At 42.1% G+C, this 17,045-nt stretch overlaps 1 long non-coding RNA gene across 1 annotated transcript in view; it reads right to left on the bottom strand.

The window, feature by feature from the left end:
• The window catches only part of LOC145408033 (uncharacterized), a 257,409-nt gene that overhangs the window by 28,382 nt on the left and 211,982 nt on the right, over positions 1–17,045 (bottom strand). The window lies entirely within an intron of this gene.

The following is a 17,045-nucleotide window of genomic DNA, read 5'->3' as shown; positions in this document are numbered from 1 at the left end:
CCCCCCTGCTCCATGTGTATAAAATGCAAGTTCCCCAGGCATGTAAAAGAACTTCCTGAATAACAAGTGCTCATCAGTCGGTGTGAAGCCTTGCATTTCCTGAACTTGGACTCACAACCCCCTCCAGGTATATGAAAGACATTATGCTTCATGAACTTTGGAATTCGCCCTCTCTCACACTTTCCATGGATGCGTAAAAGAATTACTGACCATGATGGTACCATCTGAATATGAAGAATGTCCTCAGAAAGCTGTTGTTATGGTTTTGATTGGAACCGTGCTCTTAAAACTGAAATTGTGATAGGAAAGACAGGCGCCTGAATCTTGATGGGCCATTTTTATCCTTGTGTTTTGCCGTTCGCCCTCGTTGCTGAGTACACTTAATAACTCGACATGGAGGCTAAACGCACCTTATTTTCACGTGTTCAAGAATATGCACTCTCAGAATCTGTTATGCTTGCCTGCAACTTCGCCCTTTCAGTTTTACTCTTTGGCTGTGGTGAGTTTTTGTGAGCTGAGCAAAATTGGCCATAATAATTTGTAAAATAAAACAGACTTCCTTATATTCATTCAGAGTACCAGTTGTGATAGGTCTTAACTCTTTCTGTGCCATAGGTTTGTCCTGATTGTAGCAAAATCGTCAGACTTTTGTAGAAACAGAATGTAAAGTTGGTAATTCGCAGCTAAGGGGTGTAAAGAATACGGATGTTGTGATCCTAGAAAAGCAGTTGCTTTGTCGTGTTTATGGTTCTGGAAGAGCTATCACTTTCGCAGTGTCGTGTGATCCTCAAAAAGATGTGATTTTTTTTTTTCATTGCACTTATGATCCTATGGATATGTCACTCCTAATACGTCTGTATTTTTCAAATTGATTTGGCTGGTCTCGTGGAACAAAAGGCATTCTCATTTTGTTAATGATTCAGATATAGATTTTTTTTTTAATCATGTCGGATTCCAGAGAGTATTTCACTTCTGTTGTATTCATGAATATAATATAAAAGTCATTTTCGTCTAATCACAGTGATCCAAATACAGACTTCATTCATGTTGTATGATGAAATTGATATTGCCCCTGTCGTGTATCTGGTGTGTCCCCGACCGCAGCCACAGTGAGAGAACGAAAAAGCACCGGTCCAGTGTAATTTGGTGTCCGTTTTGGAATATTGTCAATTTTTGCCCGTCTCAGCGCGGGCAGTCGTGTAGTTACGTGGTGAGACAGACGCTGCCTCGCTAGCCCTGGGCCCCACCTCAGCGCACCTCGGGCCTCTCCCTTTCATACCAGTCCAGGCATCACTCAATCCCTAACCCTGGACCCTACTTCAACGTATTCCCTCTTTTTCATTTGGGCCCCACCTCAACACATTCCCCCTCCCTCATTTGGATCCCACATCAGTGCATTTCCAGTCTTTCATATGGGTCCCAGCTCAATGCCTTATCTCCCTCGAACATCATAGTATACAAATTAACTTGAGTTTATGTTGACTATAAAGATTGCTTGTCAGACTCTTTAGATCATGAGTTTTTGTTGAGTATAAAGATTGCTTATCACACCCTTTAGATCATACGTCAGCACCCTTTGTCTTTCTACTTTGGTTTCATAAAAGAAAAAAAAGAGGTCATTGGATTCAAAGAGACAAACGTATCCTAGAACTAAGCGTAGGAGGAGGCTGGAGGGTAGCGAGGCAGCCTGTGTGTTTAGACTGCTTCGTGGTGTACAGTCATAGCTGATCAACTCCTTCACTATGATGACGCCTTTTGTATTTTGTTCTTGCTATCACCAGACGGTTTTTACACAGCCTAGGTCAGACCTCATGCAGTGGTGATAAAGCTGTTTGTGGAGTTTTGTCTCATAACTTCCACATTTTCCATACGTTTCTACCTCACCCAACCCATAGGTGGGAAAAAAGAGGTCAGGATGATGTTGATGTTGGTGATGATGACTGATGATAATGTTGATAATGATGATGATGGTGATAATTTTGGTAAGGTAATGATGATGATGGTGATAGCTCTCCTAAGCTGAATATAAATGAGAAAAACTGCCCGCTGGTAGCAAGAGAATGCCAAATAAAGACGTCACCAGATTCAAGGGGTTAAATAAGTATCTAGATATATATAGGTGACCAAAAAAATCATTCAACAACGCTTGGCACTGTGAACACACCTGTCAAATAAAGTTGTCTTTCATGTCGTAGTCGGTGGTAGTACAAAATGCAGGAAGTCCTCATTATATTTTCCGACATTTTTTAAACCTACGAATCCACGTTAAATTGGAGAAAGATGGTCTGTTAGTCTCTTCAGTCAGGTGACGTATATTTACGTATTTAGTTTCTTTTTATCTCTACATAAATTACAAAACTTATGAAGATTTTTGATCGTGAAAGAGTCAGTGAAACTTATATTTAACCCCTCCACCTTGAAAAATCTCTAAATTGAAAAAAATCATCTGTTGGTTTTAAGACTAAGATAAAAAATGTCATCATATTAAAGAGCTACAGTGCCATTTCTATACCTTTAAAGTTGATTTGCCAATTGCTCGAAATAAAAAGTCCCATTTGTATGATAAAAGGAATGTGATATAATGAAATACAAGCCTGACTTATAATGAGGACAGACTGTAAGGAAAGACTGAATATGCGTGCTATAGTTGGTGCATGTTTATATCACTCAGAGGATGTTTGGCCAGTTCAGTGCGATGACGTCTTTCTTGTTGGTTGTCCATGTTAGTGCCTGGTGATATTATTCAGTGTATGAGAGAGTCACCTGGTAGTGAAAGGAGTAGAGTCCCTGTTAGAGAAGTTAAAAAAAAAAAAAAAATGGCTAACTCCTTCCAGTTCGAAGTCTCTGTCTCCTGAGCTGAACAAAAATCGCCTAGTGGTAGCAAGGACGATACCAAATAATGGCGTCCTCGTGCTGTAAAGGCTTAAACTGACACCCAATACAAACCAGGCTCTGACTGGCTCGTTCATTCGTCTAGTCAGAACTCGTATGGTTTATAGACATGCGCTTTGATTGGTACATATTCTTCCAGTCATCGTTCAGGTACAAAAACCTAAGGTAAGAAGTGACTCAGAGCAGTATTCTCGTTGGCGCAGGAGATGTCGTAACACCCTCTCTTCAGCGATTATTTTTTTTTATATTACACCTGAATATTCTCTCGTGTGTTATTTCTCCAGAGTTCAGTAACCATCTTAGTTTGCGCCACTAGAGTACATGAAGGTGTACTGTGCAAAAATAAATCACCGAGGAGAAAGTGTTGTGAAATCCCCAACTCCAGCAAGCATACAGCCCTCAATGACATGGGGTGAGGAGAGTTAGCGTTATCTCAATATCGACTTTAACCTCACTTTGGTGCACTGATGAAGGTCTTTTGGTTGCGACGAGGGAAAAAAAAATCTGACACAAATTTTCAAATATCTGATGAAAGCAAACCTTCTTAGAGTATTGAAGCAGTTTCTTTTATGACAACCCCTTCTCTTCGATGACTTTTTGTATGCTTTATTTGGGCTGCCACCTGGCGAATTTATTCAGTTGAAAAGTTGAAATGGAAGTTGTTTGTAATCCCATCAGTCAGCGAGAGAACTTTTATGAGCTGAATAAATCATCAGGAGGCAGCTCAAAGAAACTAATAAAGAATATCATCAGGTTGAAGGGAATTAATACATTTTCTCAATATTTTGCAACTGACGTCGATACCAAACTCCGCGAAACTTTATGTATATTGCATATGAATACGACAAGGTATATAATATTGAACATGATGAGTATTGCTAAGTATATATTGCAGAATAAGAGTATTGCTTAGTAAATGCATTGCAAAGTATGAGTATTGCAGCGTATATGTATTGCAGATTATGAGTATTGTAAAATATATGTAATAGCAGAGTTGCACAAGACACTTCATCAGTTATTTCAGGTCAACCTCAATCAGCTTCTACATCCTATCATAACATGTGATATTTACCCCCGGGGGACCTTAGCGTGTGGCGATCAGTGCATAACTCCCAGGCGATTTGATAGATATATTACTCATTCACTTTCCTTTGTTTAAGCTTAGTTTGTACAGTGCTATTTTAGAAGGTATTCAGTCTTCCGTTCTTGTAAGTGTATATTCTGGTGTGCGGGTGATTTTAGTTGGCGTGTTTCGTGCGGATTTTAGCGTTTTCTCCATCCTACCATATGTGATTAAGTCGGCGTGTTGTAAATTGGGCCGGATGTGGTTTAGTCCAAGATAGAGTATGTAGCTTTTCCCTCGACCTTGGTTTGGTTGCGTTGATGTCTGTCCTACCGTACGAGATCCAACCTGTGTGTTGTGTTCTCCACCGTATGTGATCCAGTTGTCGCAATGTTTGTCCTACTGTATGTGATTTTAGTCGATAATTTTATGGTGCAGGACGACCACCAATTATTGCCTAGGGAGTTGTACCTGATCGCCGCCGCTTCAGGTCGCCTCTGTGATCTTGATGGTGCCGTTGGGAAGAATTTGACGCCAGGAGCCGGGGCGGGTGTATGGTGCTGAGTGGCGGCAGAAAGTCTCCAGAAATCTCTTGTAAAAAAACATTGAGTTGTGTTCTTGTCAGTGAGGGAGATTTTGTGGCACTTCTTCCTACGCATTTTTTTTTTCGATATTGCACCTTCTTCCTCTCAGTATGCTGACGTTGACTAAACCCAAGTATTGTTTTACTCTTGTTACCTGTAGATGATCTTATTCAATTTAGGGGAGACCTTGGGGGGAACTCTCCATTTCTTCTAATTTAAATATAATCTGATGATTTCAAGATTAAAATATAATATTCGTCAGTGCATTGAATGGGGTAAAGGTGCAATATGAATGTGAAAAAAAAAAAAAAAAATCGCCGAGGATGCGGTGTTCAAGAAATCCCCCATGTTGGCCAGAGTACCACCCAGTGTTGTGATTAATCCACCGTTTCCCGTTCCCCCCCACCTAGGCTTGATCTCTTTCTCGGGGCTTCTCATTGGTCAGTGGAACCCAATTCAGGTGCCTTCGCGGCTTCATATCTGGCAGTGTTTTAAAACGTGTGATCTCTTATTAAGGTTTTCCATTGACCACTGAGATATGTGTTTGAACTCGATCTCTTAAAGTCTCTCCCATAAGGCAAGTGATATTGTTATTGATCTCTCCGATAGTCGTGCGCACGTGACCCTTGTGGCCGTACCCATAACCTCTTCAGCCCTTGGACGTCTTAACTGCATTCTTTCTATCTACTGAGCGATTTTATTCATCTAATTGGGGGAGACCTGTTGAAGTGAAGGGGGTTATGGAAGGCAATATCTGACCCCATCCACTCCGAACATTCTCGCCCCAGCTGAGTAAAATCTCCCACTAGTGACAAGAATATAGTAACAAAGGACATTCTCGGGCTGAAGAGGTTAGGGATGTAGCTGTAAATGTGACCGAGGTTGGCTGGGGCGTCTGCAACCCTCTCTACGCCATATTCGGCCGTATTCTAGCTGGCGTAGGAGTCTTCGTGACGTCTCTTCCATGGCGATTTAGGCAGCTAATGGCACCTTAATATCTCCTTGTGTGCTACAGATGCAGGCTGTCGATATTAACGCTTCCACAGACGATTCTTATTTACCTTAGGAGAGGCTGATGGGCTGGAGGAGTTACGTATAGCCTTCCTTAACCCCTCCCAACCAGACTGCCTTCTTAAGTTTAATACAAGAGTCATGTAGTAGTGCTGAAAAAAGAACGTCCTCGGGGTGAAGGAATTAAGCTGATAAAGGTAGACAGCATGCAGGAGAATATTAAGTGCGCAGCATAAGTCGCCAAGGAAAAAGTGTTAAGTAATTCCTATGCCAGCTGGAATACGGCTACATGGCACACCCGTCTCCACGCAATAAAACAGCGAAGTTCCTGGCTGTCTAGAAAACTTCCCAATGAATTACATTACTATTAAAATAAATAAAAAAAAACATGTGATTGCTTCAAGGTGTTATTATCAGTACTTTATATGAGAGAGAGAGAGAGAGAGAGAGAGAGAGAGAGAGAGAGAGAGAGAGAGAGACTTGTGTGACGTAGTAGGTGAGAAACATCCCCAAGCTTTAAGTGTGAATGACAGATCGATGCTTGACAATGTGATAAAACTTCGTGATTTTTTTGCTTTTTTAATCCTCTTCACTGCAGTGGCGTCTTTTGGGTTTTATTCTTGCTGCCACCGGACGATTTTTTATTCAGCATAAGGGAGACTTTTTTTTTTTTTTTTATAGATCTGGAGGGGTTGGATAAAGCCGTCATGACCTCTCCAGAGCAAGAGGTCCCCTGTGCGCTGAGTAAAATCGTCTGGGGTTAGCGAGAATAAAATCAATGGAAAACGTCATGGTAACGAAGGGGATAAGATGAAAATTTTCCTCTCCCGATGATGAGACGCAGAGGGACCCATTTAACGTTGTTTTCTTAATCCGATTTATTCTTGCCACCTCCAGACGATTTTAGTCACCTGAGGAAGGGGCCTCGCAGTGAAGGGGTTAATGAAGGCTGTAGCTAACCTCTTCAGTCCGAGAAGTCGCCGCTGATCTGAATAAGATCGTCCATTGGTAGCAAAATTAAATAAGAAACAGACATCATTGTGATGGAATAATTATAATGCCCGAGGAAATTTATATTACAAGAAACAAAAATAGATAATTAAATGAATAAATAGATAAGTAATAGTGGTCGATGCGTGTCTCATCATTTGGATCTCTAAATGAACGTTTTCTGAATGATATCTTAGCGAACAATTAAAGTTCTTCGTAATTTTCATAGTGCTCAGTCACAGTATCTGATTTCATAATGTCACACTGAGATTATTTTTCTGTCGGGTCTTTTTTTTTTTTTTCTATATTCATGAAAATTTGTGTCTTTATTTTGAGTCAGGGTAGCTTAAGGTGTCTTTCAGATAACGATACTTTCAGAAAAACTACTTACTATCTGTGAATGCTGAAAAAGTAGGCTGTGGTAGCCATTATGGGAAGTATTTAAAAAATCATATAAGTATTTGCTTTCTCAAGGCAAAGAAAAAAAAATCGAGAGAATGAACTCAGACCAGTGTACCAGCGCAGGGAAAAGTAGGTATTTTTTTAACCTCTTCCATGCGATGACCTTTTTATATTATTATTCTCCCCCCAGACGCTTTTATTTTTCTTTCACAATGAGATTTTTCGAACTGGAGGGGTTAGATACATTTTTTATTAACCCCTTTAGCACGAGGTCTTTTTTTTCTACGTTGAATAAATCGTCTGGTGAGAGATGGATTTAGAAAACTGTCATCGTATTGAAGGAGTTAATTTAGATTCAACAAACCAACAAACAAACATTGCTGTGAAAAAAAATTGCTGTCGTAAGATAAGCCTCATAAATTATATATACCAGGGTTGAACATTTTCCTAAGTATTATTTTTTATTGTATTACCATCTTCCTGTTATTATTATTATTATTCCGAATGACGTAGTAAAGATAGTTTGCTGAGGAAGTGGTGGTGGTGTTGTGATTGTAACTTTCCCGTGACATTAAAAAGTGATGTGGTTTCTGTCAGTATCTGCATGTAGGAAAACTCACGACACCCCCTACCTACTCTTTTTCCCCATTTTCGACCCCCCCCCCTATTTTTGGCTGGGTAACACCTTGGTAGAGACGAACTAGAGCAAGATAAACTGGAGCCTGATTCATCTCTAACATTTTTGTTTTTATTTTTTAATTAGATTTTCTATTTACCATTCAGTACAGACTAAAAAAAAAAAAAAATGAATAATCTTGCTGAAGGTCAGGTAGGAATAATGTAAGCAGGACCTAGTAAAGATATGGTTTAAGATTCTTCTACGATTCTCGTAAGTTTCCCTTCCATCCAGCCGTGGTCTTACACTTTCCACCCTGTAGATCACAGACCCACCCGTCACCCTAACGTCACCCACCCGTCACACACACAGGCTAGTGATCAGACCTCATCCCCAAAGACTCCATCATGACATTTTAGATCTCAGGCACAACATTTAAGCCAATTTTTAATCTGGCTTTTCTAAGATTAGGTTCAGAGAATATGTCTTCCTCTTGTATTTACATTTCCTACATACATGAAGCCTCTGATAAAAGATAAAAAAATATAACCACAATTACTTGACCTCCAGGTCTTCCTACATATCTTGAGCCTCAGATAAGCGACAAAGACATCCTCCTTTACTTGAGGCTCACGTATTCGATTAAGCCAGTTGCCTTTTTGCAGTATTTTTTTTCCCCATTTCTTGAACATCAGAAATACCTTCCTTCTCTTTACTTGTGACTTTACTAATGTTTTTCTCACATTACAGTAAAGCTTAGGAAACACGTCTTTCCCTTTACTTATATTCCATTTGACCATCAAGCTGTCTTACTAAAACTTTCTAAGCTCCCAAAGGCCTCGGTAATTAGACCAGCAAGTTACCCCTGAGCTTTAGTCAGTCTGTGCAATAGGCGATGTTTTTAAGTTATCAACAAAAATCCAAAGAATCGGGAGAAAACCAAAGAATTCCATTAATGACTAGCAGAGCCATAGAGTAGTGGTAGATGATTATGTGTAGTCCAAATATAACTAACCCAGATCAAAATAACTCATACATTCCAATAGCGTTATGTTCCGTAATATCCAAAGATATACCAAATGAGTTAAGGAAAGTTGCCATAATTTAAACAGACTCCTCAGACTTTTAAGAGTATTATCTGCTGTCATTAAGCCTTTTTTCCTCCCATTGTTTCCAGATACAGACACACTTACAGCATCTCTCTCCGTCCCTTTGTTCACAAGCTTCTCACCTCTTCTTCTCCATATCTCTCTCTCCCATTCGATCCGTTCCGCTCCCTGCTTTCTCGGACACTCACAATCCCTTGTTTTCTGCGGTTACTAAGTATCGAACATATCAAAAACAGTATTCCAAAGTATTCACATTCTACTTTCATCTCTCGCACTTCAGCCCCCACCTCTCTCACATCTTTTTTCTCCCCCTTCCGTTTTTCTCCATATCTCCCTAGTCATTAATGGGGTTTCCAGCCGTCACTGAACTTAAACTATTCACAGTTTCCAAACGTGAACACAATCCGGATTCACCTCCTTATCTCTCACTGTTCGTGCATCTAACATCCCGGACACACCGTTACTCACACATCGCGACGAAAGAGGGAACGAAAACAGAAGAAAAGTAAGCAAAAGATGAGACTAAATGAAAGAAGAGGACACTGAAGAAGAGAGAACGAGAGAAGATAATACGGAAGAAGAGTGAATGAAAGAAGAGAATGTGGAAGAAGACAGAATAGCAGAATTGAACACGGAAAAGCACACGAAAGAAGAGAACACTGAAGAAGAGCTGACATCAGGAGAGAATACGGGAGTATGTACAAAAATAAGAGAACATGAAAGAAGAGCGAAGAACAGAAGAGAACACGAAGGAAGAGTGAACGAAAGAAGGGAATACAAAATAAGAGAAGGAACAAGAGACCATCCAACCACAGTAACTCGTATAAAATAAAGCAACCATGTACGACCACCTATAGATCATGCAACGCTGTAGTTCTACCTCAGTTTTGACCACACCTTCCAGCAACTCGGTCCTCAGATAATCACAGAAATATCCCACAGAAGTTAATGCAATGTAAACCCCCCAGCCTCAAAGACCACAAGAGTAAAACAACCATGTATGAGCACACAGAATCTTGTTCCACGTTCCTCGGTTTGGATCACACCTTCCAGTACCTCCGATTTCAAATGATGACAGATTTTGTTTTTCCAAGGGCCATACAAGAAAAAAGCTACCAGTAATACAAAATAGAATATGTAACCTCCTGAGACCATAAAGAAAAACACTTATACAGGCACCCATAGACCTTGCACCACGTCCTGTATTCTACCTCACTTTATGATCAGTCACACCTTCAAGCTACTTCCTCAGCTAAATGATTAATCTCAGAATTTCAGCACGAAAGAAGAGACTAAAAGCTAACACAACAGAAAGATGAAATTAACAGCAACACACTGTCATCCACACTTCTAACCCTAAGTCCTGTAGATCTACCTCACTCCGAACTAACCACACTTGACTAGTTACCCGATATTTTAGAGAGTTACTTGCAGAATATGAGGACACCAAACAACTGAAGCTGCAATAAAATAGAGTAACTACACGCATGCCCCAGACATCTTCTCTCACGTCCTGTAGAGCTACCTCGCTATTTGATCGGTCTTGCGCTCCTGCCACCTCCGCACTAGAATGGTTAATCACAGAACAACAGGTCACCCAACAACCAAAACTACTGCAAAATGAAGCAGTTACACGCAGGCATCCACCCACACCTTATTCTACTTCCTGTAGTCCTGCCTCACCTCGGATCAGTCTCACTACCAGCCACTTCCTCGATCAGACCCCAGAATCTTAACACGAAAGAAAAGTACTGAAACTACGAACAGAATAACTCAAACAGCCACATACAGGCATTTACACTTCTTTTCCCTACGTGCTCTTTCTACCTCACTTCGGAACAGTGTCACTGTCTAGTCTCTTCCTCAATTAAACCCCAGAATTTCAAAACGAAAAAAAAAAAAAAACAGCTTGCTATTTACGAGCAGAATAACTAAAACTACCGCATACAGGCATCTACACATCATATTCCACATCCTCTTTCTACCTGACTTCGAATCAGTCTCACTATTTACCCACTTCCTTGATTAAACCTCAGACATTTAACACGAAAAAGAAAGGAGATTGTTAACTAAGACCAAGATTCCTAAAACAACCACATATAGACACACACACATCATAGTCCATGTCCTCTTTCTACCTCACGTCCCTTCAGTCTCACTTTCTTGCCACTTCCTTAGCTGTATGATGAACCCCAGAGTATTTTCACAGGAGACACAAACATACACCCCAAGACCAGGCTGGAGGAAGTGGTGAGGGATCTTTTGGCGTTGCTGTGGGTAGGGGTGGCTTTAGCTGGTGTAGGGAGAATGGGGATGGTATTGAATGGTGGGAGTGGGGCTGGTATTGGTTGGTGTTGGTAGGATGGAGATGGTATTGGTTTGTGGGAGTGGTACTGGTTAGTAAGGACGTGGATTGGGTTGGAGGTTGGTGTGGGTGGGGTTGTTGGTGTTGGGTGTGGGTGTGGATAGAGATGGGGATGGTTCTGATGGGCGTGGGTGTGGGTGGGGATTGGCGTGGTGATGGTGGATGTGGGTGGGGATGATCGTGAGCTACTTTTTCCAAGAACCGTTCCAGAATGATTTCCGTAGACTCCCACCGCTAGTACCCTGCAGATGGAAGAAAGAGAAACGATTAAAAAAAGATCCTGAACGCACAAAAAAACGACAGAAAAGTAGCCTTATTTCTATCAATGTAAGATCCCACTCGATAGCACAAATACTAAGCTAACTGTTCTCATTTTGTTACGTTCTATTATTTCTCGGAAGCGTGAGTACTGAAGGAAGGAACAAATGTGCGAAAAGGAAGCACCTGAGGGCAATCGAAAGTCTCCTGGAATGGTTCTGCCCATCCTATCGTGGGTTGGTTGCCAGGCAGCAGTAGTGGCGAGAAACCGGGGCTGGCGAGGTGACGGGACTGTTGGTTAAAGTGTAGCTGGAAAATCAGAGGAAAATTATGTACGTAGAACCGAAGGAAAAATTGTAGAGGGACAGATTAACCTTAGAAAGAAATGTATGTTGAACCGATGGGAAAAATTAAGTGAGACGGACTGATGAAATGGGGGGGGGAAATCAGTGTTGAATGTAGTGGAGGGGATGGATGAAAATTTTTGTGGAATCAGTGGATTAATTTTTTTGAGGAACAATTCATGGATAAAACGTAGATGTAAAACTGATGAAAAAATGTATGTAGACCCGATGGATAAGAATGTTTTTAGGAACGATTGATGACACTGATGAAATCACGAATGACATTAAAGGGGAGAAGCTGACTGGTTTGAGGCGAAAAACTATATCTGCGTTATCTTTCTCTCACTGTCCACATATATGTCTGTCTACCTATCTATCTATTTATCTTTCCTAATGCCGTGTCTTGCTAGGGGTGGCTTCGAGAAAAGCGAAAGGCATCAAAGTGAAATGTCAAAAGAATCAAGTGCTGGGTGGGAGTGAATCATCTAGAAGGAGGAAGGCAAGGAGGGAGACAAGGAAGGGAGGGAGGAGGGAAGGGATGGAAAGGGGCAGGGAGGGAAGGGAGAATGGAATGGAAAGAGGCAGGGAGAGAAGGGAGAAAGGAATGGAATGAGACAGTGATGGAAGAGAGGTAGGAATGGAGACACGAAAAAGGCAGGGAGGGAGGAAGGGAGAGATGTAGGGAGGCAGAGGAGGAATAAAGGCAGGGAGGCTGGCAGGCTAGCAAGGGAGGGAGGGATGGGATAGGATGGGAAGGAAGAGGAGGAAGGCCAGTAGACAAGGAAGAAAGGAAAATATAAAGAGACAGGGAGGGAGGGTGGTAAGAAAGGAAAGGAGGGAGAAAGAAGACAGGGATGGGAGGGAGGGTGCGAGTCAGGCAAGTAGGTGGGCATTGAAAGAAGGGAGGAAAGAAATGAGGGAATGAAGGGAGGGAGGGAGGGAGGGAGGGAGGGAAAGTAGCCAGGGAGGCAGGCAAGCAAAGAAGGAAAGAAAGGAGGGAGGGAGGGAGGGATGGAAAGGAAGAAGGAAGAGAAGGAGGCAGGACAAGAAAGGAGAGAAGGAAGGAAGCATGCAGGGAAGAAAAGTCGGTAGAGAGGGAGGGAGGGTGGTAGGCGGGTAGGGAAGCGAGGAAAGGAAGTCGGAAGCAATAAAGACAGGGATAGAAGGAAGGATGAAAGGTAGGTAGGGATCCAGGCAGTGAAGGAATGGAAGGAGAGAAAGAAGAAAGGAAGATGGAGAGAGAGGGAAGAAAAAGCTAAGGTGATGAATTTGCAGTAGAATCCGCTCGAGTTAAAGACAGTGTTTGACGTGTGAAGTCCCAAGTGACGTGTGGTGATGAGGACGTGACGTAGTGAGGCGTGAGGAGGTGACGTGAGGGTGACGTGTAGGTGACAATTTGATCCTGGGGGGGGGGGATAGTAGAGGAAGGGAGGGATTCGAAGCGTGGATGATGTGGGGTACTTCGAGAGCGCTTCCTGGAAAAGCCCGATCTCGCTAGTACTCTTTAAGCCCCGTATTCCAAGTAGCACAGGTGACTTCGTAGCACCTCTCCCTCAGCGATCTATTCCACACATTACATCAATTTATCCTCTTGTATGTTACTAAGACAAACAGTATCAGTACTAAAAAAAAAAAAAATAAGAGAGAGTATCATGGAATAAGTCGCCAAGAGGAAGGTGCGATGAAGCCTACAGTGCCACCTAGAACACGACCTCAAGTTCCTTCTCCCGCGACCTGCTGCCTGGCGTCTGCTGCTGCGTCTGTCTGCTTGTCTGCGTGTGTGCCTGTGGATGTCGTGAAGCCTCAATAATTGTCAAGACTTTACCGTGTTTTATAGAACCGAGGGAGCTTCATTGTGTTTTTGTTGTGATAGAACCGACTGTGATCTGAGAAGGAGAACCAAGGGGAGTGTTTCGTAGCCACCTCCCCGCAACAGATGGAGACTCGCGAACCAGAATGATGCGAGGAAGTTTGTGGCATGCTGGTAAATATGGGCTTGTATGGAGTTAGGTCCCAGTTGCTTTGCTTTACAGTTAAGTTGAGTTAGTTAGGTTGGGTCTGGGTGGCTGATTTCTTCTTCGTTTTGGACATTCGTTGACGTGGCGCTGAGTCAACGAATCTCCAAACACGTAAAGTTATTCATTAGCCACTCCAGCCCAACAAACTTAACCTTAATCTAAAGCTATGTCTTTGTAACTGAATCCTATTTAGACCGAATTTTACCACGTAATCGTACTGAGACCGATTTTCCTCTAGAGATAAGCTATTCAGACCCAACCCAACTGACCAAACATGACCGTGTGCCAATGTATATGTAACCTAACCCCACTGACATCGATATATCCCGCATGTAACTTATTTCTTTACGTTATTCGGGCTTAGCGTATCTTCATTTTCGTCGTCGGAAGAGTGACTGTGATATTCTTCCCTGGGTAACGTCATTTCGACTCGGGGAGACGCACCAATTGACGCAAGTGAAGTCAGGGCTCAGTTTCACAGACAAGACTTCAGATCGGTACCCTTTCGTAACCTGACGTTGTTTATGCAGGATGGAGCAAGAGAATTAGGAACTGGTTGGCTGATGATGATGGTGATGATGATGTGGTAGTGTAAAAGCAGAGTATGGAAGAATTAGACACTCCACAAACTTACGCCCATAGACCCTGGAAACTCCGCATTCTCTTGTCTTTGTCTTTCCTGCTAAAAGAAATCATACAGATGCACGTACTTGACACACATACAGTAAAAAAAAAAAAAATCACACATAGACCAGGGAGAGAAGCGCCTTTCCTTGCCCATCCTGCAGGTAAAAAAAAAAAAAAAAAAAAAAAAAAAAACAGCTGTTGCGTCAGGGGAATCGATCGTGAGTAATATTTGTGAGTCAGAGCCCAGTCCTTTCAGTGTGGGGAGTTGATGTTGACACTCCTGGAAAGAGAAAAATATATACCTCCATGGTGCATCGCAGGCAGAGTGTTCGGCCACCAATCAGAGCGGCCCAAGGTTGGTGACGTCAGGGTTTTACTGCCCTCTGATTGGTTCCCGACACGCCCGTATAGTTCTTAAGACAGGGATGACCAGGTTCCTCCTTATGTTGTATACCCATTCCTCGTGGTCAAAGTTCCAAGTTTCTGTTCATCGAGAGGAAACAAAAAAAACTAACACGCTTGACTGTATTCGCCTCTAGTTGCCGCGTTGTCTCAGGCAGTGCAGCTTAGCCGTTTTCCTTATCATGACGGCTTTTTCTATCTTCTTGCTATCTTATTCCTGTGGGAGACGTCTCGTAGCTGGAGAGGTTCATGAAGAGTCATTCCTAATCCCTTCACTGCCAGACATCTTCAGATCTATACTCTGTTCACTGTAATTAGGCGTGAAATTGCCATCTCTCCATCGTGTAAGTTGAGCTGTAACAGTAGATGATGCTAGTCACGAAGAAGTGCTGTGGAAAGGATGTTGAGTCACTGTATTGTCTTAGTCTGCCACTGAACTACGGAAAAAAAAAAAAAAAACTATACCTCCGCCTAATTAAAATGAACGAACTGTAGGTAAAGTCGGAGGTAGCAAGAATAATTTTAAAAGTCGCCGTGTAGAGGAAGGGATTTGGTTCTGTGGGTTCTGCACGGGATTGATCCGGTCGCTGGAGACGAATATTTTCTGGTGTGGGATAAGCGTAACTTCCTAATAATAACTCATTGCCAAGACTCAGCCATCGTAACAAGACAACAGTGGTGACCCTAACAAGTCATCCCCTGGAACAAACATACAAGCGAACGTCATATTTTCCTGTTTAGTATTTTTTTTCAGTCTTTATATTTTTCATTAAGTCGAAGGTGTGTAATGATATGTATTTTCTTTTTATTCATCATCTGTATATCATTTCTTCAGTAGAGTAAAAACCTTTCAAACCGAGTACGTCCTTTTGCAACGTCTCCTTGTTACCTCCGGACGATTTTTTTCAGCTTAGGGGAGACTTTTCGAACTGGAGGGGTTAAACGCCACCTTCACAAACCCCTCCACTACCAGGGGGCTCTTCTGACGCTGAAAAAAAATCGTCTGGCAGCAGGAAGGCTAAAATGAGGTACTCGAGGTGAAGGGATTGATAATATCGTTGGGTGTAGCAGCTCTCACTCCTCACAGTGCGACCTCGATCTCATTAGTCTGTGCTGGGGCAGGTTAAGTAAAGTTAGGTTAGGTTAGGCTTGGTTAAGTTTAGATTACGTTAGGTTTGAGTTAGGTTAAGCTTGGAGGTCATGTATACCGTATTCTGATTCGTTAAAGAAGCTTGCTAGCACTTCATCCTTACTAGTTTTATTTCTGCCTCCGGTGCATTAGTATATTTTTGTTATTTATGCAGTGTAAGCCATTATGAAAAATATATAGCAGAGAATAGAACAGGTCACTAAGTTTGAGGTCCTAGAAAAGCGCTTAAGCTGATGATAATATGCCTTCACATGTATTGTATTTTTCCTTTTGGTTTTTAATTATTTTTTTTTCTTTAGCGTTCGTTGCAGTCATAGTAGGTAAAAAGCAGGTTGACCTTGTGATGCCGTGAGTGTGAATTAACGTTAGATTTCTTGGGTTATTCCACTGACGAGTCGGGCTGCTACACCCTCTTGTTTTTTTGTAAGAAAATGTGTGAAAAAAATATACATATGCCTCTATTTCTTCATGGACCATAACAGTGTAAAAAGCTCAAAAAAATCGCGGAAGGTGAAAGGCGAAAAGAATAGCAGGTGTTCGTCGTCGTGTTGCAGTCTTTGGGATTTTCAGACGAGAGAAAAAGGGTCATCCATCAACCCCTTCAGTACGAGAGGTGCTTCACGAATAGGGGTAAAATCCTTGTGGTTGGCCAGAAATAGTGGGAGCAGTAATAGGAAAACTAATGGGAAAAAGGAATGGGAGAATCGATCGACCTGTGCCTGACCCCTTTTCACTACGGTTAAAGTTTTCTCTCTACTTCAGCCATATCTTGTTATCCTGAGATTTTGATAAAGATAAACATGGCAGCCCGTACTGAATGGGTTTATGGATACCTCTGGACCAAGCGTGTATGTCCTCCCGCATATACAGTGTGATGTAGGGCTGAAATTTTTTGTGCATCTTATATAAGGGGAAGGAGAAAGATATTTTGTGGCTGGATGGGCATGGGTGCTGTGAGTTGGACGGAAGGAAGGGTTGAAGGAAGGAAGGAAGGAAGAAGAAAAGAAAGAAAGACATGAAAGAAAAAGAAAGATAGAAAGAATGGAAAGAAGCAAGCAAACTAACAACCAAACAAGGAAGGGTTTAAGTGACTGAGAGGATGGAGGAGGAAAGGGAAGAAGAGGAGGAGATCGGAGAAACAGGCTGAGTATTGGAAACTGAAAGAGAGAGAGAGAGAGAGAGAGAGAGAGAAGGGGGGAGATGGAGATGCTTTG

Source organism: Coenobita brevimanus, chromosome 75 (genome assembly GCF_032717465.1).
Source record: "Coenobita brevimanus isolate Jiangsu-jjx chromosome 75, ASM3271746v2, whole genome shotgun sequence".
In the NCBI taxonomy this organism is placed as follows: domain Eukaryota; kingdom Metazoa; phylum Arthropoda; class Malacostraca; order Decapoda; family Coenobitidae; genus Coenobita; species Coenobita brevimanus.
Note: the sequence above shows the minus strand (reverse complement) of the source record. Positions and strands in the feature narration are given on the sequence as shown.